The following is a 26,040-nucleotide window of genomic DNA, read 5'->3' on the forward strand; positions in this document are numbered from 1 at the left end:
CCAGGAATGTATTCTAAATGGAGCCATTATATGAATTTCGAAATGCTAACGTTGACTACTTTTTTCATTTGGAGCAACAAGAGCTAACGGAAAATTGCTTAATCAGTATTACTTGCAGAAGCCAAGGGAACGTTCCTGTCATTGCAACCTCGCTTGCTTGTTTGCTTGTCTGTCTTCGAAGCACTTGTTAGATGTCGTTGAACCTGAGAGCAAACTCATGGTATATTTAGACTCAATTATTCTGACAAATGCCAAGGGTAAAAAAAAAAAAGAAATACGGAAAAGAAAAAATCACGGACCCGCATCTGGGTCCATTTTAAGACTTTGTTTTATATATTTATTTTATTTTAATTTTATTTTTTTTGCATATAGCCCATCCGTTCGACGAATTTCATGGAGGTCCTTCATTAACTTTTAGAGTGACTCTGTGGACAATTAACAGACAAACAAGCAAACACTGGTGAATTTGGGATTTTCCAAAAATAACCAAACTAATGCGAAGGAATGTTAGAATAAATTCATAGGTCGCATGTCCGTGGTTTGTGGTAGGTGGTCATCACGTGTCTCGCATGGTCATCACGTGTCTCCTTGTGTGTAGTTTACAGAGGAAGGATGGCATACTGAATTCAGGACAAAAAGAAATAGAAAACGAAAAATTTTAGTGTTACCGATACAAATTCCAAACCAACCCCCTTCCAACTACAACCCTTTTCCTACCCTGAACACTAATGCTCACCCTCGATATTCCCGCCCGCAAATTTCTTGCACCAGCCCCTGCTTTTTTTTCAAGGTTAGGTTAGGTTAGAGTAGAATAGCATCTCTAAAGTAATCTGGGTGTGGGAAACATTATTTTCAAGAGAATTCTATGGTTTGTTTTTAGGACATGGCGTCCCACTTTTTTCAGGGAAAGGTCTTGGTACTCGGTTACATCTCGGGAAAATGCATCCCCCCCCCCCCCAGCGGCCTTTGTCGACCAGCAAACTGCCTCAAACTAACCTACGGAAAAATACGCTGTTTTTTTGGCAAAGTCGTGGACTGAGCAGTTCCTTGTCCAGCACGATCTCTTGCTCGTGGATCAACCCATAATCATATTTTCTGGCGAGAGTTACCACATGCCCGCGAATTCATGCTTTATTGGTACGGCTCATGCCAAATTTAATGAGGGTGTTTGGCTCATTGCGAGAGTCCTCTCTATTATTAGGTGCCCTTCACCTGCCACCCTGTTTTGTATATCCAGTGAATTGTCTGCGCTCTTTTGCGAAAATCGCTTATACAGTATATTTTAGCGAGTCCCCGCTAAAAGAATTCCCAGTTTGTTTTTAAAAATTTCGAGCTGTTGTACTTATAGGAGTTTCTCGCTCTTTAAAGCCCAAGGATTGTTGTCAGTGTGAATATCTCAGCTGCCAGTTCTCCTTTTGCAATATTTCACATTCTATTGGGTAGGGTTAGATTGTACTGAACAATCATTTATTGTACCACTGGGTCCTATTGCTCTTCTGTAGTTACACATCATTCAGTTGGATTTCACTTTGCTGCTGGAATGTGTACTGCTAATTATGAAGTCTGCGCTAAGCAGCAGAAGTCAGTGTTCTACTTATGGGGTTCATACTGTGATGCAAGAATTTCCATTCCCCCATGAAAACCTCTGATTTATTGCTGAAATCTAGTTTTTTGCGGCAATAGTCAGAATCGAGTATGTGCTTAAAGGGTCTGGTGCATTTGTGCACAAGCCTTTTTTTTTTATATTAGGGTCTTTGTTTGCAACCTGATTCCATTGATTTATATTCATCCATGCTGTTATGTGTATTTACACTTCAGGAGGCTGTTTTTAATGATCTTCTTCATCCCCAACGCTATCCCTGTACTAAGGGGCCTGTTACCTTTATGCACCTTCTCCAGATAATCCTATCGAAAGCTTCCTCCTCCACTAAACCGTTCTTCTCTAAACCCTCCTTCACTTTACTGCTCCATCTCATCCTTTGTCTCCCTCTTGACCTTCATCCCCTAACAGGTTCCACACAAGCCCTCCTCACACCCACAAGGGGGTAGTGCCATCAGTGCGCCTCACGTGGTGCAATGCAGGCGTTATTAAGGGGCATTTGCATCGTCCATTCGGTCCCTAGCTGCACACACTTTTTAGCCTTTTGACTTGTCCTCCATCTTTTTTTCAGTCTTGCTGTCCAACCTCCCCGACTATTACTTCTAGTGCAACTGTGGGATTTTCTCCTAGTTCTGCCGTAAGATCCGTTAACTTCATCTCCTTTTTTCTCTGAATATTATCTTACTGTCCAACCACTCTAGGTCCCTCTTTTCAGTGTCCTGAGTGCTAAATCGCTGAAAGTGCCTCATTGCTTGTCTTGAATGCCTAAATTTCATAAAATCAAATCGAATCAATCACCCCTACCTCCTCCCTGATCCCTACCACGTGCCCATTCCACCTCAATCTGGACCCTCGTGTCAAATAAGTAATCTTTACCACCATGGCCCTTTTGATTTCTTCATTTTCCAGTCTCTCTTGTAGAAATATCCCAAAAATTCACCTCGGCATCCTCTTTACTGTTTGCTCTGGCTTTTGTTCCTCCAACCTTTTTTTGCCCATTTTTCTGACCCGTACATCATCACTAGTCTGCTTACAGTGCAATAGATGTTTATTCCCAGTTTATTTAGCATCCTTTCATTGCACATTACCTGCCACCTCCCTCCATTTCCTTCAAGCTGCTTTTATCCTACTTTCAACCTCAGCTTCACACCCTCCCTCCTGCCTTAAAAGACCCTAAGTGTCTGAAATTTTCTAAAGTATTTCAAATCTAGGCCCTTTCTGTTTCTAAAAGTAACCTGTCGTCTCCCTACTTGCTGGATACCTTAACCTCAGTTCTACCCACATTTACCTTCATACCACCCCATTCAAGAGATTCCTGCCATTCTCTTACTCTTCTTTGCCATTCTTCTTTGGTCTGCGGTATTCACCAGACCATCTGCAGATAACGATACACATAGATTTTCATTCCTAATCCCTTCGCTGAATAAATCCATAACCAGTACAAAGAGAAATGGGCCAAGTTCTGATCCTTGTTACAGGCCAACTCCTAACTTCAAACATTTTACCACAGCTGTTATTACTGCTGACCTTGTTCTTTTATGTGTAATTTCATCCAACCTAACTAACAGGAACTTTCTTCCTCCCTAAACACCAAAGCACTACCTCCCTTGGTATATAAAAGCACAGTAGAGCTTAAGGTTACCTTCCAGCCTCTTTTCATGTAACTTTTTATCATGAGGACAACATCCACTGCACCTTCCCCGCCAATGAAATCATATTATTATTCACCAAACTTTGCAATGTAACAAAATCTCTCATTCAGTATTCTTTCCAATACCTTCAACAAATTTCTTTTGGTTTGATTCCTCTATAATTGCCTCACACCATAATAACTTCCCTCTAGTTAATTGCATTTACCATCAAACCGTCTCCCTAGTCATTTGACACCACTTCCTCTTCCCACAACTGCCCTTAACAGCTCCAGCACCCATTCTATTCGCTATTTACCAAGAACTTTCAACATTTCAATAAATTTTCGGAGTTTTTTTATTGCTTATGTCATGAGATGAGAGCTACACTTATTTAAAATTTATGGAAGTGACCAGTATTATTGGAATGTTTAATGTGAAACGATAATTAGTTTGGCTTTCTGTCTCCAGTTTTGTTTAATTTTCATACCAACGTTCTTGATAGCATTTATAATGAAGAATGGCTTATCATAAATACTTTGATTTTGTTTTCCACGAAGTTGTTTTTCTATGTTTAATTAAAAAAAAAACAACCAAGCATGTTGCTGTTATTTTCCCATGGACACTGAACTTGCCGAAAGGAATTTAGGTAGTACCCTATGTATTTTCTTCTATTTTCAGTCCTTGATTGTTTCAAATTTGAAGTTTAGACATGGTCTTATTTCATTCATCAGTAACTGAGTACAGTAGGCTAATGGATGATGCTTCATTTGTTTTCGTGTATCTGTGATTTCAGCGGACTTGAAACAACTCCTGTTATGTATAGATATGCGAGAGGTGCCAAAGAAAGAGCAGGAAGACAAGTACTGCTAGTTTATTGAGTTGTTGTTCCAGATTTAGCTGGCCTTGTGCCAGCACGGGCTCTTGCTCCTTGAGCAGCCCATAACTCTATGTTGATGATGAGTCTGTGAGACGGGTAGGTTAATGAAAACTTTATTATGATACATGAAAGTGATTTTGGTGAAGGTTTATTGATGATGTTGTTTTAGATTTAGCTGGCCTTGTGCCAGCACGGGCTCTTGCTTCTTGAGCAGCCCGTAACTCTATGTTGATGATGAGTCTGTGAGATGGGTAGGTTAATGAGTACTTTATTATGATACATGAAAGTGATTTTGGTAGGTTTATTGATGATGAAGCGACCGGCTTATAAAGCGGCGTGCGGACGTCGGCGTGTACGCAGACGTCAGTACAAAATTTACAAGTGACCCGAGGTCAAACTATTTCTCGACACAAAACAGTACAGGTACATATAGACAACATGATTAACAACAGCTGATTGGACACAAAAAATACTCTGACACATATACTATGTATAAGGGCAAATGAACAGGTAATAAATATACAAATCACAATAATGATAAGGTTGTGTAAGTGCGACCTCAGGTCAGCTGTGAAGGCACCGTAGAAAACGGGAGGTTCACCATAGAGAACCCCGTTGAGCGGGGACTTTACAGATATATTCAAGTGCTGGATATTAAGGTGGGGGAATAAGGAGGCTGTAGTTCCCATCGGTATTGTTTTTTAGAACATTTTAGTTTTCTGTAAAAGAAAGCTATTGAGATACCTTTGTCTGTCCGCCCGCACTTTTTCTGTCCACCCTCATGTCTTAAAAACTACTAAGGCTAGAGGGCTGGAAATTGGTATGTTGATCATCCACCCTCCAATCATCAAACATACCAAATTGCAGCCCTCTAGCCTCAGTAGTTCTTATTTTATTTGAGGTTAAATTTAGCTATAATCGTACTTCTGGCACCGCTATAGGTACCAACAGTACAGGCCACCACTAGACAGTGGCTGAGTTTCATGGGCTGTGGCTGAAAGCTTCATACAGCATTATACCTTGAATGATACGCATTTATTTTTTTTTTTTTTTAGAGTAATGACTTTGTTTATCGCTGTATATCGAAAATAATGATAGGAATATAGAATTGCTGAATGATTTTTCCTTTCAGTGATAGGTAGGCTACGTGATTTAGAGGTTATTTATGAACACTATTTCAGGAAAACCTTCAGTAAATTGAGCCCTGCACTACATCTTCCAGTGGACTAGCATATCATTGCAAAGTATTTTGATAAGAGCTTTTTAAATTCATAAATTCAAATCAGTCTTGATGTTTATATTGGAGAAATAGCTTGACACATTTTCCATCGCTCTTACTATGAAGATAATGTAGCTTCATATTCAGAAGTGTGTGGAACACAAAATGATGTTGCTAGATGCAGCTGAAACCCGAATTTTCGCTAGACTTCCATCAGTTAGCAAACCCCGTTCAGATGGAGTTCCACTGGTTAAGTATTATGGAGTGGAGCACTGCCATAGACATAGTTGTTCTTGACCGTTCAGTGCAGTGTCGAATCTGTTGGCGTCTTCAAAGTTAACGTACTTTGAATAGTTTAGACGATATTATTTGAAAAACAACAAAACTTGTGCCGAGAAAAAAAATTGTACACTATTGGTATTTGAAATAGGTGACAGGGTAATTAACCAACTTTCATATGTACGGAAGAATTTAGGCTGCGTAATATCTTTGAATGATTTATGGGGGCTAAGTATTCGCTTGAATGCAGTTGTACAAAGAATTCTGGAGAACAGAAAATTTGTAACATTTTTGTTACTTGTATTATCTAATTATGCAAAACATTTTTAATTGTATATACTTTTAGGAGTTTAACGATTGCCGAAGGTTTATCATAATTTTAAGGCTTTAGTCCCACTTTCGTTATTCCTGACTCGACCAGTGACAGAAGGGGCTCTTCTCTAATCTTGTAAACTTCAGGATTGTCGTCTGATGTTATCGCAGCTGCCGGACATTAATTGTACTCTTGCCAGTTTTCATTTTGATGCTGTAGACCTTATGATCAGTCACCAATATTTTGAAAAAACACAATGGGAATATGGTAATCTAAGTGCTCAATATGGGCCTAATTGATAGCTGACCGATGGCAGCTGGATTGATTACTGGAAGTACCGCAGAATTCAGAACTCTGAACCAGTCCTTGATGGTGAAAGCCTCATTTTTACAAGACTGTGCCAAAGGCACTTTTTTTATAATAGTTTGAAGACATCTGCGTCAAAATTAAAATCCGTTTGTACTAGTTTCTCTTGCACACCGACTGTTGCAAATAAGGTATTGGTTAATTATTACAAAGTTTGTCGACAATGTTTTGAAGACAGTTTTAACTACCTCTACCGGTTACAAAGTTTCTAAAGATGCAGTTACAAAGTTTCTAAAGATGCAGTGTCTTCTCGCCGTTGATCTAATCCCAGGAAATTCACTATTGCGTGGCTGTTTTTTTTTTTTTATATAGATTACCCCACTGTGTAGCAATCCTATGTCAGTAAGAAAAAAATCGTTTATCATTTCCCCCTTAACGAACAGTTACTGTAGCAACGGGGATTACCCAAATGCAATAAAATTTCAATTCCTTAGTGGTTAGTTTAGACCAGTGGTTCCCAAAGTGGGCGGTACCGCCCCCCTGGGGGCGGTGGATTGATATCGGGGGGGCGGTGAGGCAAAAGGGGGTGGTTGGGGGGCGACAGGGTGGCATTAAGAGCATTTAATTTTAAACAATTAAAAGCAAAAAAAAAAAAAAAAACAGACTTAAAATTACCGAACGTGGGGATCTACGACTTCTTAGTGAGTTCCAGCCTGATGTGGAGAAACCGATATCCCTGCGCCAAGCACACCCATCCCATTAACAGTAATTGTGAAGACCAAGTTTACTAAATTAAGTATTGTTTGTGAAATACATCTTCGAGTTTAATATTGTTGTTTTCAATTTGAAGCAAACCGTCCCGCCCCAAAAAAAAAAAATAACTCGCGTGTGTGTATCGGCGGGAGGGGGCGCTAGGAATCCATCTGGAAGCCAAGGGGCGCCAGCCTGAAAAAGTTTGGGAAATTCTGGTTTAGACCAAAAGTGAGTGCAAACTACTACTAGACTGTGGCATTTTCAATCGTACAGTGTAATAAGGCTCGCGGTTCACATGAAACTAGTGAGAACAAAAACGTCAACCGTAATTGTTATTTTTACTTTTACTGCGGTTTTGCCATCGCTAGCCAGACAGAGGCCAATTTAAAAAATGTAGCCTAAGGAAGTTGTCCATCCACTTAAATCTTGTTACATTTCAAAGTTGATCGCGTAAGAATGGATCGGCTGGACCAACCGAACTGGCTTTGTTGCCAAGTTGAGGGAATACCGAAGTGGCAGCTGTTCTGCAATTGAGCAAAAAAAATTTAAAGAAAATGTGATGTACTGTAGCTGTTCCTTGAAAGTAATGTAAAGTGAATGTAAATGGTGTTTATTTCTTCTGTATTTAGTGAAATGGTTTAGTTCACAAATGATCTTCGGAGCTTGTGTCTGTAGTGTTAAAATAGGCCGTGGTATATGAACTGAAACGAAGGCAAAAATTGTATTTGAGTATAGTATTTCAAAACTGGAGAATCCAATTATCAGAGTAAAGTCCATGGCGTATGCTGAAGTAGAGCAAATGTTAAGGATAATGCCTAACTTTGGGGTTTTAATAGCCACAAATCAATCGGTCTAGCATTGTGGTAATTAGTTCTGTTGTGACCACTTAGTTCAGAAAAAAACTCTTGCTTAATGTAATTGACGGTCCTGGTTCCTTGCATCTAACCGCAGTTTTTGAATTTAAAGTATAGATATAAAAAAAAGTTCGTAAATTGGCAAATTACTGTATCCTAAATATTTTTCATGTATTGTGTGGGAAAAATGTTAATTTAAGGAATTATTGAAGTCAAACAGAACAACGTATAACCTTTCTAAATTTAGTGACTCTTTCAGCTGTACACAAGGGCTATTTTGGAAGAAATGTTAATTGGCTGATAATGAAAAAACTAGGGTAGTCTCTCCTAGAATTTTCAATTTTGGAGAAATGCAGAATTGGTGCCCAAAGAAACTCACAGCTTGAGAAATCCAGTGTTAAAGAAATGCTGTCAATGGTTATGTTGCCAGGCTTCCTGAACAAAATTAAAAGAAAGGCTGCCAAGTACTTTTGAGTACTGCTGCAGATAATGTATACTGGCTTATCAGCTTGCATTTCTCATAATGGAAGAAAAACCTCAGAAAATAACAGGGGGACTTGAACGCCGTAATTTTGATTATCAAGATTCGAAACTGCAGCTTCCGTTATTTGTTATTCCTTGTCAGTCATATAACGTACTGTTGACAAAACGTTACTCAAAAAGATTGGGTAGAAATTCTGTGCTTGGTCTGAGTTGTAGCCCAATTTTCGTGAACAGTACCAATGGCAGTTGTACTTCGTTAATACTTTTCATAAAAACCCTCATATGTAGAGGACTAAGTAATAAGGCACACTGTAATTGTACTGTATTGATTTATCTAAATCCATATAATTTAAATTAGAATTAATAACTCAGATTCTACTATAAACTGCCGAACTCCCAAAGATTCAGAGAACGGCAGCTAAATTCCAGGAAGGAATCCTTTATATTTACGAATATTTTCGAAGCGAAAGCCCGACTCCGCTACCAAATGCCAGGCAAGTGGCCAGAAAAGATCATTAATAACATTTGTCAGAGTAAAACTGGTTGGCTTTTAGTCTTTCAAAGAATCTTTATGTAGAGAGGAAATTAGATTAATATAGGATACATAATGCTTTTAACCAGGGGCTGGTAAACGAAGGGCGTATGTGCTGGTGTCTATTGTTCAGTTGCCTTGTTCACTGACGCACGTCCACTAATTTTATTTCGATCGGGCATTGGAACCTGGTCCAATAATGATTTGCAACGCATGAAGCTCCTAACAATTCGATGGTGATGCGAGTAGCCACCATGACATTCCGTTAATTTCTTTCATTGGTATATAATACCCTCTGTCTCTTGTGAAATGCTGGAATTTTTCCAACGTTATACAGAGCATTTCTCATTGAAACCGAAACTCAAGAGCCGTTCAGCGAAGGTTGTATTTTTACTTTAAAACATAATAGTCACAGATTTAAGTGATCCATAACACCGAAACAAAAATATGCATACATACCGTAAGTAATCTTAATATTTCCGTATATTTTTTCGAAGCGGAAGCTCGTCTTCCGTTATTTAATTACAATGGAAGTGGCAAGGAAGATTAGAGGAAGAATTTGTACTACCCAAGCTTACCGATAACTGGTTATAAGAAAAAGTGTGAAACAATAACCTTTAGGCGATTCAACAGTGTCAGAACAAGTGATTGTAGCGAAGTCCTAATTGGTTTAAAGTGTTTCCACTGCATTGATGTGGAAGCTTTGAATTTTGTAATCCTTCTGTTTACGAAATTTATCGCTTTTCGAGAAATTAAGATATTTGTTCAGATCCACCTAACTAAACCATAGCGCCCCGTTTTGAAATTGGTGAAAAATTATAATTTCAGGTAGAAGGCAAAAAGAATGGATAATTCGCCATTTCCCTTGTACAAATGTTTATGAATTAGGACAGTGAAGTTGAAGGTAAAGGTTTGATAGTAGCTTAGTACGAGTATTTTGTTATCTATTATATGAAATTTTGAGTAGATTTTTAATCCGTTCATGCTAAAATATGGGAACGGAGAAGTATGAGCGAACGAATGAATGAAATGGCGGTGTTCAAGGAGGATTGCCCCTCCTTTCCATCAACAGTCTGTATATGATAATAAACAATACAACCAAATGTTTCTAATTTGTGAATGTTGCCTCAGGTCAGGCAGGACGCGTGCAATGGTTAGGTCACGGAAGGTTAGCATGTATCCCTTTAATTACTTCTGCCATACGTTCAGAAATTCCTGGATTAGCTGTTTTTGTTGTATTTAATTAGTTTTTCAATGAATGTAAAAATGAGTCTTTATAACTGCAGTGTCCATTCCGCTCTAGAATGACTTAATTTTGCTCCTTGAACTTGAGCTGATATGATGTCATATGCGCGACGTGATAACGATTTTACAGTAATTTTTATGCTAATATGTAATTCTGCATGTCTTGTTTGTATGTAGCTCATATTTTCATGACTAAATGCAGATTCATTCTTAAAAAGCTAGTCTTTTCATATAAGAGCTTTATTATATACATCTTGTGGTTTTTTATGCTATTGTCTTTATCAAATAGTTAGCTTCTTCTGTGAGTGTGTTATTTTAGAGTCAGGTAGTCCTGGTGGTAAGTCTCTGCAATCCCATGGGTGAAGATCTGCTCGAATTTGTTTTCAAATAGTTGGTGTAAGAAATTTTGAAAGCCACCTAAATTTTAATTAGGAGTAAACTGAAACTCTCAAACCTATAAACTTATTTCTTGACTGTCATCCTGATCTTTAGAGTTGACCAGAGCCAGTTTTTTCTTACTGGTCTTACCCGAGAGTATACAAGCACTTGTATACTTCTCAGGTCAGAGTGTTAGCTGCTCGTTGGTTGAAATTTGCAGATTAAAATGTTCCTTCGCTAATGTTGTGGTGTACTCAAGATTCTCTTAGAATGGCATCTTGTAAATAGACTATATTTGGGGTTGTGCTGTTTTAGTGTCAAGACAAGTGTGTGAACGAATGTTTGGAGTACTGTACAGAAGGGATATGAAAAGTGAAACTCGAACAAGTTAACTGTAGCAATTTGGATGATTTGGAAACAGTCATGAATTAAGGATACGGTAGTTAAAGGTTCTTAGGCTACGGATTCAAATCCCGAGACTGACAGTGGAAAATTACCTTAAGTATTGTCTTATTAATGGGCTCTAAGACCACGTCACAGTTTCGATAACAAATTATTTCCAAGAAAGTGAAATTTCCCAACTATATCCCTTGAAACCTTCTAAGGTGGCAAGGGACTAGTTACTTTCTATAGGCTTAGATACGACTCGACTTCTTGTCAAAGACATAAGGTGACCTAAAAGTCGCAAAATAAGTGCCCAAATTTTTTAGGAAAACTTTCATCAGTTTTCAGAATTAGGACATTAAGAAACTTCTCTATATGTGTAAAGCAATAACTCGAAGACTGATATGTAGCTGAGATAAGGCCAGAAATCACTATTTACTATGCGTATATTTAATATTAGGTAAATTTATCTAAGTAACAGGAGGCAGCTGATGATCTGATGTTATAATATAACAAAATTTTGGGTGTCAAGCCAATATCGGGGCACTTTCGGGAGGCCGGGGTGGTGGGGCAGCAAAATAGAAGATCCATAAAATAAAGACTTTGAAGTAAAAGGATCTGTAGATGGAACCGGGAGAAAATTCCATAGTTATTCTGAGAAATAGTAGAGAGGAAGATTGGACAGGAAGATTGAAGAAAAGAAGCCGGCATTGAGGTAAAGTGAAATGCTAAATATTGGGTGCAGCTAAGGGCCACAGGAACGCTGCAAACACCCTGTGGTAATGCCATCCGTTAGGCATTACTTAAGGTTGTTCGTAACGGCCGTTTGCCCTTAGCTGCAACCCTTTTAATTCCTTTTAGTGTACCTCCATTTATATTCTCTTCCATCTTACTTTCCACCCCCTCCAAGCAATGGTTTCATAGTGCAACTGCGAGGTTTTCCTCCTGCTACACCTTTACAATCTTTCTACTGTGCCCCTTTCAGCGGTGAATGACCTTGTATTAGTAGGTCCCAGCGCCTGGCCTTTGGTCTAAATTTCATATTCCATCGTCGAAATGCCTACAGTGCACCACGTGAGGTGCACTGACAGCACTAAACCTCTACATGGAGGCGGCAACTCCTAAATAGCTCAATACATAGAGTCAAAACCAACCGTTAGGAACAGGTTTATGTACGACGAGAAAAAGTGGAGGAATTGATACTTATAAGACTTATTCAGTTTACTTCATCTGCTGTATACATGTGACAGACTTTGCTTTTAACAATTCTAAACTCGGATGCTAGTTTTTGAAAGGCTTTATGGAAAACTCTTCTGCAGGTTAGGCTAATTTTATCGCATGTCATATGACTTGGGTTTTATCTGCGCAACAAAATACAGAAATTTGTTTATTAAAAGTTTTGATTTTGATTAATTACTAAGTTTAGTATTAAGAAGTAATGTCACTAAGAATTTGCTAAGTTCATGAGTGTGAATTGAGTAAAACAGCAATTTCAATTTCGTTGAGAAAAATTCTCCTAATGCCTAGGCAATTAGCCATTGCAGAGGATGTTTATTCTGAGAATGATGTCAGCTTTCAGACAAGTCATGTGGTCTTATTTCTTTACAAGTCTTCAAACCCCGACTCCTTTAAAGTAGCATTCCACTGAATTTGTTCTGCGATCTGAAATGCTATGCTTGTGCTGTTAGTGGTGAGGCCATGCTAACAGTTCATTTTTAACTAACACTTTAAACATGAGTCACATTAAAGGGTCATAATATTGACAAGGAAGCAGAAATGGTATAGAATGTGCTGCTAAACATGGTTGTAGTATTAAAGCCTTATTTTGAATAGAATATCACGAGTAGTCTGATAGTAATATATTGCAATCAGAAGCATAATGACGAATATTTAAAGGATATATAGACATAATTGTCTTTTATCTTTGTGACTTCGTTATTGATTCAGAAATGGTGATAGGATAGGGTAACCTGATCAGATCTACTGCGGAGTGGCTTTGGGGTCACTGTCATTATGGAAGGAGAAAGTGACGTTTAAGTTTAAAAGGAGCAGAGACTGGAAAAATATTTGCTCATTTTCTCTTCACATAGCTTTTTGTCTTTCAAATTACACCAGAAATGAAGTGTCCGGTCAAGGATTCAACTTGCACCTCAATACCATAACATTATGGATATAACTTGGCTTGACAGTTTCTTATAAAATCACATTTCCCCTAAGAAAATAGCTTTGAACCGATTTTTTTATAGTAGTGCACTGTAATAAACTGATTTTCTTTACCATGTTTTAACAGGTGGATCCAAATGGGAGAATAACTCGGATCACTTCAGTGTGACTTATCTGAATGATCTGGTAAACTTATGGCGGTTTATAAGTGATGGCAAAATATGAATTTAGTAGGATCGCTGTCCTGTAGTCTTGAAGTGGTGAACTGATGAATGCTTACAAATCCCTCTGGAGGTAAGGCGGTGAAACATTGTACCAGAATATATAACCGGTAATTTCACCCTTAAAATCACTCATGTTTACTTTTTAATTAAAGATTGATTTAGGAGTAGTGATTCATGTTTACTCACTCTTGTAGTGTATCAACATTTAAAGTTTGAAGACAATAAATGCATTGTATGATCTGCATTATTGTATAATGTACTGTATCTTGATTCCCAAAAAGGGCTGTTCTCCAGAATCTGTGAAGGAATTTTATAATATACCGTACAGTATCTTGAATGATATATTGGTACTTGTAAATTTTCAGTTTCTTTTAGGCTTAACTTACTGCTGATCCCGATCTCCAACAGTTGTATATCAAATAACAAAGTAATGGTGTATAAGTTTCAGATTCTTTTGACTTTTAACTTGAGTTTGCAAAGGAAAGAGTGATGAATAAATTAAGTTCGAGGTAAAGATTCTAACTGTTGTTAAATTCGTCATGGTACTGAGCTTAAATCAGCTGGTGTACAACCTCTAGTGGGAAATTACTCCCGAGTGTCTTCAAACTGATTTACCTAACTTGAACAAATTTGTATCTGATGTCTTCAAACTGACTGACTTAACTTGAACAAATTTGTATCTGATGTCGTCGTCTTTTGATGACCACATTCCAGTCAAGAGAAAATGTTTACTTTCTGTGCTTTCATCTTGTAAAGTAAAGGAGTTAAAATAAATCTTACCAAGTTTTTCAAAACTGGAACACAGACTGTGTTAAAATGAAAAGATAACCCATGACCAGCTGGTTTGCGATAATTCATATTTGTTCTTGCACAAATACAAACTTTCATTCTTTACATAAGATTTAGCTTGCGAAATGAGCTGGAATGGCCATTTAACTATCAGACAAGGTCGTTAACTGCTGGCTGGTAGGGGGAAGCCCCCCCCCACCCATTACACCGCAATCTACCTTGCTTCCGGCTGGCACTTTTCTGCCCGACTTGCTATCCAAGAGTCTCTCTTCACTCGGAGGAGAAGTACTCTGGTGGACGCTCATTTTCGGGGCGTAGGGAAGAACTCTTGCCTAACCCAGCTTCTGTTTCAGGTGTTGTGGAGGCTGAGGGAGTTGTGGCCCTCCCTAGGCATCTAGGAGGAGCCGATGTATCTTTACTTATTGATCACTTGAAGGCTATGAAGGGCCTTCCGGTAGTCACTCCGATCATAACCATGACAACTTCAACAGTCATGGTATCCACTACCTCTAGGTTAAGTATATCTTAGTTTAACCAGACCACTGAGCTGATTAACAGCTCTCCTAGGGCTGGCCCGAAGGATTAGATTTATTTTACCTGGCTTATTGTGGAATCCGAACCACATTATGACGAGAAATGAATTTCGATCACCAGAAATAAATTCCTCTAATTCTTCATTGGCCGGGCGGAGAATCGAAGGCTGGGCCAACAGCACTGGCTCTAGGACTGCCCCTACTTCTCTGGTAACACCACACGTAGCATAGGTGATGGCCCCAAGTGCTGTCATCATCATCATCTTTGGGTGATGTCCTCCTCCACACACTGCTGGGAGAAATTCGGATAACTCCAGTAGAACAGAATTTTTTTCTGACGCTCCTCAATATCTGGCGTGTTATTCAACATTCCCCGTACGGGTGTAGTGCCGTCAGTACACTTTCTGCGGTGCACTGCAGGCATTACTTAAGGTTCTTTGCAGCGTCCCTTCGGCACCTAGCTGCAACCCCTTTTCATTCCTTTTACTGTACTTTGGTTCATATTCTCTTTCTTCCATCACATTTTCCACCCTCTCCTAACAATATTTTAATAGTGCAACTGCGAAGTTTTCCTCCTATTACACCTTTCAAACCTTTTTACTGTTATTTTCCATTTCAGCGCTGAATGACCTCATAGGCCCCAGCGCTTGGACTTTGTCCTAAATTCTATATTCTATTTTATATATTCTGCTCTATTATTCAACATCTGAAAAAGTTCATTCAATTTGTAGCACCTATTGCGCCCCATAGTAGTTATTATTTCAGAAATACGATGTACGAGTTACTGTTGTAGATATTTTAACATTGGGATTTGGATATATGATTTGAATAAGGGCATTGCTGTTTTCTCACGTGATCTAAATTTAATGTTCTAGTGATGTTGATTCAAACATTCATGTACTATTGAATTTAATGTCCAATAGCTCTTCTAATTTGGACTTTCAGAAAATTTAACCTTAGAGCTGGATACCTGAATTGTTCAGTCTTTATTTATTGATATTTTTTACATGTAAGGTTAGCTTTTAAACCTTTGCATATGGATTTTTAATGCCAGCTTTTTGTCTTAATTGCCTGTTGCAGATATGGTGTGAAAACTGAATAGTCAGCATATTTTTCCCTTTCAAGGTAAGTGGCTCATCAAATATGAATCTATCAATTTCTCTCTTACTGTCTTGAGTGGTTAGAGATACCTTGCTTTCATATTTTCAGCTGAGGTTATATCTCAAATGTATACGACTCATTTGTCAATATTTTTTGTTTTTGTTTCATTTTCCATACTTCACTGGATCATTAAGTCATGGGAATGTTAATGTATTACAGCCACTCTGTAATAAATAGTTTTCTATATCCAAAAATGAAACAGGTATTACTCAAAATTTTAGTACAAATTTCATTGATCGTTCAAATAACTAATTGCGCTGGAGTGATTTAAAAACATTTATTTGAAAATTATCCTTTCACGATCATATTTCAATACCATTGTAAATTTTAGTTTACTCCAGAAATGCTAGATTTTTTCTTCTTGTACATCTAATTTTTCTTATCACTTCTTAGAGAATTTTGAAAATGCTGTGCTTGTTCGCCTTCGTTAGCAGAACTCGAAAGTTAACCGAAGAATGTGCAGAAACTATAGCATAAACTTGTTGAAAAAATGTATATAAAAAACGACATAGCTAACAGTGTTGCACTGCAAATTTAACATTGTGAGACTACCTTGAGATAAAAAAAAAAACTACATAGCTAACACTATTGCATTGTGAATTTCACATTTTTGAGGCTACCTCGAGATTTACGTTGCTCTTGACATAATCCCACTTAATCACGACTTCGCATGAAACATGTAGGATACCTACTTAATTCCCCCTCGATTCCAGGTCATTCTTCCCTTGTTGATTTTCTTGGCTTCGTCGCTTATCACTTACTGTGAACACACTTTATTTTCACATGAATTTGACACGTACAGTCTTAGAACTGTACCAGTCAAAGATTGATGCATCAAGGAATTCATTTGGAACGAAGTTGGTAATAAATACTCGCAGTTATGCTATTCAAAATTCGAGGTATAGCTCAAGAACACCTTTTTAGATCATTAATCGAGCTGGTACTCATTTCATTGGAGGAGCCGTAACTACTTATAGTTTTCATTGATGTTCTTTGTACTGTTTAGGTTACAAACTTTTTGCAATAGTGAGCACGCTTTAGAAGTATCTCGTACTTGTTATTTTGCCATCTGTCATTTTTATGTGGGGAAGCTGTTAACTTCCAGATCTTTTAACAAGAATGTTAACAAAACTTAATAAAGCTTAAAGGTGCTCCTAGTGGATGTAATTCTAGGGTAATTAAACATTTAACCTCTGGTACAAAGTAGTCGTGTTTCATATACCATTTTTAATTTAAAGGTAAAAATTGCAAATTTTTACCTTTTCCAATGAAATGCGCACCAGTTCGATTAATGATCTGAAAAAGTGCTCTTAAGATATACCTCGAATTATCTAAGATCTTCCATTCTAGATTTATAGTGAACAGCGGCAACGGACCTTAAGCCAAGTTATTTGCCGTGTTCATTTTTAAGAGCTGGGTTATGATCTTGCCAGGTTGAAGTTCTTCAAGTCAGATTTCTGGGACACAATGTTAAAGTTCATCTTTCCTGTGTTCAGTTTTACAGATCAGTTTTCCACTAGGAAATTCTAGTTTAGTCACGATCACCTTTTCTCAAATAATCGTCATTGATGTTTATAATTTGCATCATGTGAAAATTTAATTGCAGTGTATCTCGAAGTATGCATAGTGTCACCCTCGTAGCTGTCTTTATCACCCCGACAGAGACAGTTCTATGATGATAAAAGATCATTATCGAACTTTGAAGCTCGAAAGAAACCACAAATTGGAGAACAGATATATTCAAAGCCACGTCAGTTTCGGAGGGAGCATGACGCTCCGAAACTGTATGTGGTTTTGTATGTATCTGTTCCCAGTTTGTTTTATTTACACTATTCTCTTTTCATTAAAATTGCCAATTTTCTTTTTGAAACTGGCTCAGTGTTCCAGATGGAATAGTTTCGTATCTGATTTAAGTATTTTAACGAAGGTATGGTTTTACATTTGATTAAAAATATCTACGAGAAAGAATTGTTAAAAATTGTAATGACGTAACGATTGTTTGTGATTTTATAGGTTTATGAATTTTATAAATATCATTTACATTTATTGAATAAGAGAACTTCTGTATACGAATTAGTTTAAACTACAGCTCTCATCATGCCCTCTAAGGAATGTTATTAAATTTGCTATATTTTAGGTGAAACATTAAAAAATGGTTGTGGTTATAGAATCGTTGTTAATTTGAAGGAAGTTCAGCTGGCAATTCAGGGTAGCTTGAATTGTTTGAATATACGTTTAAACTGGCGCCCAAAACAATAATGTAGAGTAAATCCGAACCCCATCATGCCATCCCAAAGGAATGTTCAACTCGATGGTCTTGGCTTCTTATTTTCATTTTGCAAAGTTTGGTACAAGGTACAGCGTTACAGAGTTCGTGATTAAACATACTCAACAGGTTTTTCTTTTACCACTATTTTTTGTAATGTATGGATTTCTTGGAGGGCTTTCGGCAACAGCGTATTCTTCAATGAAATTTGCATCTTAAGCTGTCTGAATTCAATTTGTGCATAATGAAATAGACCCCAAAAAACAATTAAGGAATAAGAAAGTTTAGTCCTAGTCTAGGGTTACCGTAATAACTTGACTTTCATCTTAAACTTTTGAGATTCGTGTTGTGAATACTGCAGATAAGATTCTCGTGGTCCTCTCTTGTTTAGTAACTAAGATTAATGAAGATTTTTTTAGGATTCCCAATGAAGATTTTTTTGGGATCCCTAGTATTTTCGAATCTGTAGTTTATCATCCAACTAAGTTGATTCGATCTGGGTTTGTTGGAATTCCTACTTTTAAAACTGCCTCTGACATTGTTCCCAAGACTTCCTTTACTTGTAGTTCACAGCTCTTATCTCCAAAGCCTACTTAGCTTCGAGCCTAAGGTCATTGGTAGCCTTCCAGTGACCATAATGTGAGCAATTACTGTACTATATTTTGAACCTGAAGACCCCCATGTAAAACACCAAGTTTATTGAACATCAAGTATTGACAATACTTAAGAATTATAGCCTCGTAAAGTACAGTTACTATCAAAATTTGTTTTGCAGTTTCATAGTGAACATATCACGTACACTGATTAAAATGTTAAGCTTCCTGCTTCCTGATTGTTAATAAATGTAACTAGAAATAAGGGAACGGCAAAGATGATTTTTTGGCCAAACCTTATGCTATAAATAGAAACAGTTACTAGTGTGATTAGCCAAACTAATCACTACCGTTAAGGTATATGAGACCGATTTTCAGCATAACATACAGATTACCCATATCATTAAAAGTGATATGCTTTACTGTGCCAATGGATGGGACAAATAGCAATAAACTGTTTCGTTGTAGATGTGCATGGTGAAAATTGATCGAATATTTATTGGGAAAATGTAAAACTTTATTTTCTGAGGTAACTTACCATATCGTGTTTTTTTTATTTTGGCCTTTTTGATCACATTGCAATAAATTAAAGCTATAATCTTTAAAATAACTCAGTGGATTATCTTAGCATTAAAGCTATTTTTACATAGACTAATCAAAGAAATATAGCAATTTAACGATAAAGAAATTTCAAGTGCTGTAGCTGTTTTTGAATAGATAGTCTAGTTTCTTAATGGACATTTTAAGTAAATTTCTATTTTTAAGGTAATTAGACTAATAAATTTAACTCTTAATATCTTATTCAGGTACTTTATTGTATTTCTTCAATAATTCTGCAGCGGATTTGTCAGAGACAGGAGTTCATCAACTGGTACTCGTAGGTTTCTCACTCCCCGCAAATTACTGCTGGGTGTTTTTTATCAGTTAATGCTGCGCATTCAGTTTGCCTTGTTTATTTTCGCTTTTTCCATATAACTCTTAAAGCCCTCCATTGATATTTTCGACATATTTACAAAATACTATTATAAACCCCGCCATATCAACATGATTTCTACGTCGACTTTCAAACCATCAGTACAGACTTGCAAAATGCTCGTTTCAATGTCAGGCAGAGACACAATCAAGTTTTGGGAGTCCTTGGCTCCAGTTAGAAGCATGAAGTCCCTTGGTTTTCGCTAGTCAGTCTTCCTAAATCAACAAAACCCCTTGGTAGTGGGAATACTGAGTACTCATAAAGGGTGCGATGGATACAGGGTGAAACAGAATGAAAGTCATTAGCTTGCGCCCCTTCCGTTTTATTACTAAACATTTCCTCGCAGCAAAAAGACACGTCGTAACTTGTTAGTTTTATTTTTTTAGCGAGACGGAGATAAATGTAGGTATACAGCGATTCACCCGACATGGTATGTCAACATTTGAAGTTAATTTGTCATTATGAAATGATCAGCTTTTAAGTGGTACCAGTGTTCTCAGTTTGGGTAAATAGATTTTTATAAAGACGTTAATGATAACTGGTCCTTTCTAATGTTTTCTTTCGTCTTGTTTTTCGTCTTTTTCCTGCTTGGATGTCTCGTATGAATTAATATACATATATAATATTAGACAATTTTTGTGTTAATATAACGATCTTGAGTTACTGTGATAACTTGACTATAAAAGTGCTTGAATTTTTTCCCTCACGCTGGTATGCTGTTCACAACCTTCTTGTAAACATATATTCTTCTTTCATGAGTTGCTTTGTAAAGTCCCTGCTCAACGTGCTCTCTGTAAGAACATCCCGTTTTCTGCGGTGCCTTCACGTGCGACCTAGGGTCGGACGGACACAATATTACCATCATTATTATGAATTGTATATTTATTATCTGTTTATTTGACCTTGCACCATGTATATGTAACAGAGTATTTTAATGTTTAACCAGCCATCATTGATCATTATGTTTTCTGTATGTACCTGTCCTGTTTTTTTGTAGAGAAATAGTTTGACCTCAGGTCACCTGTAAATTTTTGTACTTGAGGTCTCTGCATTATACGCAGACGTCCGCACGCCGCTTTATAGGGGGGTCGCTTCATCAGTAAACCTTACGGGCTGCTCTAGGAGCAAGAGCCCGTGCTGGCACCAGGCCAGCTAAATCTAAAACAACATCATCAATAAACCAGCAGTACTTGTCTTCCTGCTCATTATTTCGCACCTCTCTCACAGTGAAGACCACCGGAGTGGTTTCCGGAGCCATTAACGGACCCAAACGGCGACTTAGTCTTGGCCCGATGAACCAACCCACGCCCCTAACAGACTAACTATGGAGCTCTAACAAAGTGTTCGGGCATTACCGACCCTCGTCGGCAAGTCACCGGCGTCATTAGCGGACCCACAAGGCACGCTCTCTCTCAAGCGTGTATTGACGTGAGTGTTCCCTCACACTCCAAGTGAGAGCGCAGAATGAGCATGGACACAGACATCCCCAACCACATATAAATTACCGCGAACTTCTTGGAGGCAGACGTCTCCCTCGCGCAACACCCTCCCGCACGCTCCTCCACGCTGGTGCCTGCTCCCCGTGCGATGACCCCCCTGACGGACCAACCAAGGGCGGCTCTCAGCATAAGGCTGCCGCCATTCACCCATCAGAACGCAGCATCCTGGCTCTACAGAGTCGAGGGGCAATTCAGGTTGGCAGGCCTGACCGATGAGGTGTTGAAGGCGGACATCGCCATCAATGCCCTCCTGGAGGAGATATACAAGAAGACCGCCCCGTGGTTAATGACAACGTCGAGCCCCGCCACCTTCTAGGAGTTAAAAGCCACTCTCGTCGAGACCTGCTCCCTGCCGGTCTCCGAGAGAGCCGCCTGTGCCCTCGACCTCGCCCTCGACCTCACCCTCAACCCCGGCAGGACACAAACCTCTTGGAAACGTGGCATGCCCTCCAGGACCTCCTGTCGAGGAAGATCTTCCTGCGGCAGCTACTACCAGAAGTCCGTGGCCAGATCACAGAAGCATACACCCTGCCGGTCGAGGACCTGATCAGGGTGGCGCAGCAGCTGACAGACTCCATGAAGGCGGCGAAGCAGGCGTCCGCACCCGCACACCCTGTCAACTGCCTCCAGCCGGAGGACCCCAACATGAAGGGCATAAACGTCGACGCCCAGAGGAGACCACCCCACCAGCAGAAGAGGGAGAGGCTGGGGCTTTGCTATTACCACCAGAGGTTCGGGAAAGCTGCCCGGAATTGCGAAGCCCCCTGCCTTTTGTTCCCTCCAAAAAACAGGGGAGGCGGCAGCCACCCTCACTGGCTGCCATGGCAGCAGCATCTGAAACACCCAGGGGCCCCGCACCAGTAGGCTTCTGCATCCGCAACACCATCTCCGGCAGGATGATGTTGATCGACACTGGGGCCATGCAGTCAGTGTTCCCACCTTCCAGAGAGGACCGCAGACGTCTGCCAGACCCAACTGCCTCCCTGACGGCTGCCAACGGGTCCCCCATCCTCTCCTACGGCACCAGGCTCCTGTCATTCTCCATCCTTGGCAGGAGGTACAGGTGGAACTCCATCATCGCAGACGTTAACACCCCACTCCTGGGTGCAGACTTCCTCGCCCACTTCGGACGGCAGTCAACGTCGGCTGCATGCGCCTGCTGAACACCGAGTCCTGCCAGTCCCTGCCCTTGTCGCCAGGCCCCTGGGAGCCCACAATCTGTTCCGTCGTGCCCCACCAGTACGGCTCCCTCTTGAAGGAATTCCCGGAAGTTTTCAAACCCGAGCACCCCAACACACCACTCCAAAGGGCGCCGAAGAAGACGACCACCCCCCCCAGCTGGCATCAAGAAAGCGAGCCCCCCCCCCCAAGCAGATACCTGCTTTGATCAGACATTACCTACGTCATTGGGGGGGAGTATTGTAAAGTCCCAGCTCAACGTGTTCTCTGAGCATCCCGTTTTCTGCCGTGCCTTCACATGCGACCTAGGGTCGGACGGACACAATATTATTATCATTATTATGAATTGTATATTTATTATCTGTTTATTTGACCTCGCATCATGTATATGTAACAGAGTATTTTTATGTCTAACCAGTCATCGTTAATCATTATGTTTTCTGTATGTACCCGTCCTGTTTTTTATAGAGAAATGGTTTGACCTCAGGTCACCTGTAAATTTTTGTACCCGCACGCCGCTTTATAAGCGGGTCGCTTCATCAACAAATCAGCAGTACTTCTCTTCCTGCTCATTATTTCGAACCTCTCTCACAACTTCTACCTTTGGTATGTAGTGTATTTGATACCTCCAGGAATTTTCCCAAACGGCTAAGTGAGGAGCTAAAAAGTAATTTGTTTCAATTGCTATTAGCCGTTTTCAGTCAACGCTTAAGATTAAAAGGTTTTTACTTGATTTAGTAAAACTTTGCGTGTACAGAGAAGTTTTCACGCATGATTGTGTAATACTGGAAAGATCACAAGAAGAGGCGAACTCGGAGTCAATGCCACAGCAGCCTGAAGAGGTGAGTGAGTGTTATCAGCACAAGGCAGCTAGTCTGGTGTCACCGCCCATTTCAGACAGTGCTGAAGTTATGACAAGAAAGTTCAGGTAAGGTACCTAGTTTCTCATAGACTATTAAGTCACTCACTTGTTAATACTGTAGAACTAACCGTTTTCTACTTGTGGTATTTTAGAGAGGGATTATTGTTATTTGTTACTTGTTAAGCAAGTGGTGGTGTTAGCAGTCACAATGTTTTGATTTCCTGTATTCTATAAATGTTTGCAAAATTTTTTCATGACATCTTTTGATAACTTCTTTGGTAATGCGAATTTTAAGTCGCCGTTTTCATTGCTTCGTAATTTGAAGAGTTTCCTGTTTCACTTCATTTCAGTAGGTAATTGAAAACCGGCTGTCTACAGGGTACGCGTGCTGTTGCCAGATGTGATGAGGGAAATGCTATTATAAACCCCACCCCTTTCATTTTTAACCATTAACACAGGCCATCCTTCCTGAAAAATCTTGTTTACGATACTCTAGTTGCCATGGGCCACCTGAAAAGGACAAATATCTGAGTTGGTTCTTGTGGTGCTATATCCCTTCTTTATGTCAAGTACAAAGCCTTTCATTCTTTGCACTTGACGTAAAGGGATATAACACCACAAGAACCAACTTCAGATATTTGTGTGAAGAATCTTTCGATTGCATTCTAATGGACTTTTTGTGAGTTAGGAAGAAGATATTGATATCAATATGAAGAAAAAAAAATTTTTTAGTATGTTTTGACTCTGAAATTGTAAATCAGAGGTTTATATAATTCAAATCTTTCAGGGTTTTCAAATCTTTCAGAGTTTTCAATTTAAAATTTTTCTGGACTTTTTTCTTTATGGTAGCATACTTTGGAATGTTATATATCCATTTTTTTTCCAGGAAATTGAAATAAGAAAAATGCATTTTGATCGCGTATGGCTTTTGAAAATAAGATTTCATTTTCATGAGAGTGCAACCATAAAGGCATAGAATCGTTCAGGGCTGGTTATGTTATGAAACTATCCAGTAAATATTCTTTTAATTTAATATCCAGTTTCATATATTTAGAAGTGTCTTGATTAATGTGTTTAGAGACTTAGAAGTGTTATCTATTCTTAAAATATTCAGTTATCTGAACTAATTTCAACAGGAACTGTTGCCAAAAAAAAAAAAAAAATTCCAGAATGGCATTATTAGTCTGGATTCACCTTGCCTTCTTGGCAAGGTAGCTGAGGCTTGAAATGTTTGACATAAGAATGTTACAGTGTTTGTAGACAAGACATGGCTTGGATTTAATCAGTAACCCCCAGTGGATAATGAGCTAAGTTCTTTCTTGCCTTGTTTTTAAACTTGACAGTGTTTTAAGTGATTGTTTGGTATAGTTATATTACAGTAATTCTTTGACATTTTCTTCTGTGTCCAGTTTAGTGTGTGCGTTTATAGAATTTATCTGGGAATACCAGAAGTCACGATACGGTCCCTTTCAACAAGAATGAGTGTCCATCCATACCCAAGCTGTAATTTCCAGGTTAGCAATAAATAACCAGTAACAGTCTTCTAGTAAGACTAGACAACAGGTGATGTTTTTAACAGGCCACCTGTTAGGTCTTAAAGTTATGGGATGATTGGGTGTGGGTGTCTCTCTCACTTGCATGGGTGATCTTGCAGAGAAAGCCCTGTTCATGGATTGTAAAATAAAAAGTATTTTTGGAAGTTTGTGTTTTCTTCAACTTCAAACCGAGATTTAAGTTTGTGTTTTCTTCAACTTTGAGTTTTCTCGCAGGTCAAGTTTAACTTACTCTTCAAAGATGTGTTGTTTAATTGAGGATATTTAAACGAATGGCAGCTAATAGTCGTTTTTACTGATTTGGAACCTTCCTCTCTCTTAACAATCAAGGTTATATTAAATTTTCTTATCTTGAAAATTGACTATGTGCTTAAATATGAATTACAAAAAATCTTGAAGCATACAAAAATCTTTTAAAGTCTCTCTCAAAGAGAGTTATCCATTATAAATGCATGAACGAAGGTTGCTTCATAGAGGGTATTTGAAAAGTCTGTATCACATTACGACACTATATATATCTTAATAACTACTGAGGACATCAAAACAAGATTCATATTACCTGAAAGCTAATACTTTCACGTTTCTATACAGGTGTGAGCGCCACGGGTTACACGACACGTATCTAAACGGTAATCCAGTTCTTGCCAAATACTACCAAGCATAGCATTGCTGATGGTTGCCAGGCTCCACTTATTCGAGTCTTCAGACCATCCACACCTCTGGGAAGGGAAGGTACGTACACGAGGCATTTCACATAACCCCAGAGGAAGAATCTGCATGGCAAGAGGTCTGGAGACCTAGAAAACATAGCGTTGTCAATGGTTGCCAGAGCTTCAGTTTTTCAAGTCTACAGGTCATCCACATCTCTCAGAAGGGGAGGTATGTACACGAGGCATTTCACATACCCCCAGAGGAAGAATCTGCATGGCAAGAGGTCTGGAGACCTAGAAAGCATAGCGTTGTCAATGGTTGCCAGAGCTTCAGTTTTTCAAGTCTACAGGTCATCCACATCTCTCAGAAGGGGAGGTATGTACACGAGGCCTTTCATATACCCCCAGAGGAAGAAGTTTGTGAGGTCTGAGACCTAGGAGAGCGTTGTCGTTGGTTGAGACTTCAGTTAATTCTTCAGATCATCCACATCTCTGGGAAGGGGAGGTATGTACACAGCCATTCACATAAGAAGAAGTCACATGGTGTGAGTTGGGGACCAAGGTTGTTGATGGTTGCCAGAGTCAGTTTTTCAAGATAGTCCACTTCTCTGGGAAGGGAGCTACATACATGGTACATACCCCCAGGGGAAGGCATGGCTTGATGGTTCAGGCTTTAGATCACTCACTTCTCTGGGAATTTCACACACCCACAGAGGAAGAGTTGAAGAAGGTCTGGAGGCC

At 39.1% G+C, this 26,040-nt stretch overlaps 1 long non-coding RNA gene across 1 annotated transcript in view; it reads left to right on the forward strand.

Moving 5' to 3' along the window:
* Window positions 1-25,712, forward strand: part of LOC136842110 (uncharacterized) — a 26,590-nt gene extending 878 nt beyond the window's left edge. Inside the window, exons 2-4 of the long non-coding RNA XR_010854174.1 lie at window positions 13,145-13,311; window positions 15,644-15,688; window positions 25,241-25,712. This is a non-coding gene — a long non-coding RNA (uncharacterized lncRNA). The remainder of the gene's footprint in view (window positions 1-13,144; window positions 13,312-15,643; window positions 15,689-25,240) is intronic.
* The last annotated feature ends 328 nt before the right edge of the window (window positions 25,713-26,040 follow it).

This window comes from Macrobrachium rosenbergii, chromosome 9, assembly GCF_040412425.1.
Source record: "Macrobrachium rosenbergii isolate ZJJX-2024 chromosome 9, ASM4041242v1, whole genome shotgun sequence".
Lineage (NCBI taxonomy): Eukaryota > Metazoa > Arthropoda > Malacostraca > Decapoda > Palaemonidae > Macrobrachium > Macrobrachium rosenbergii.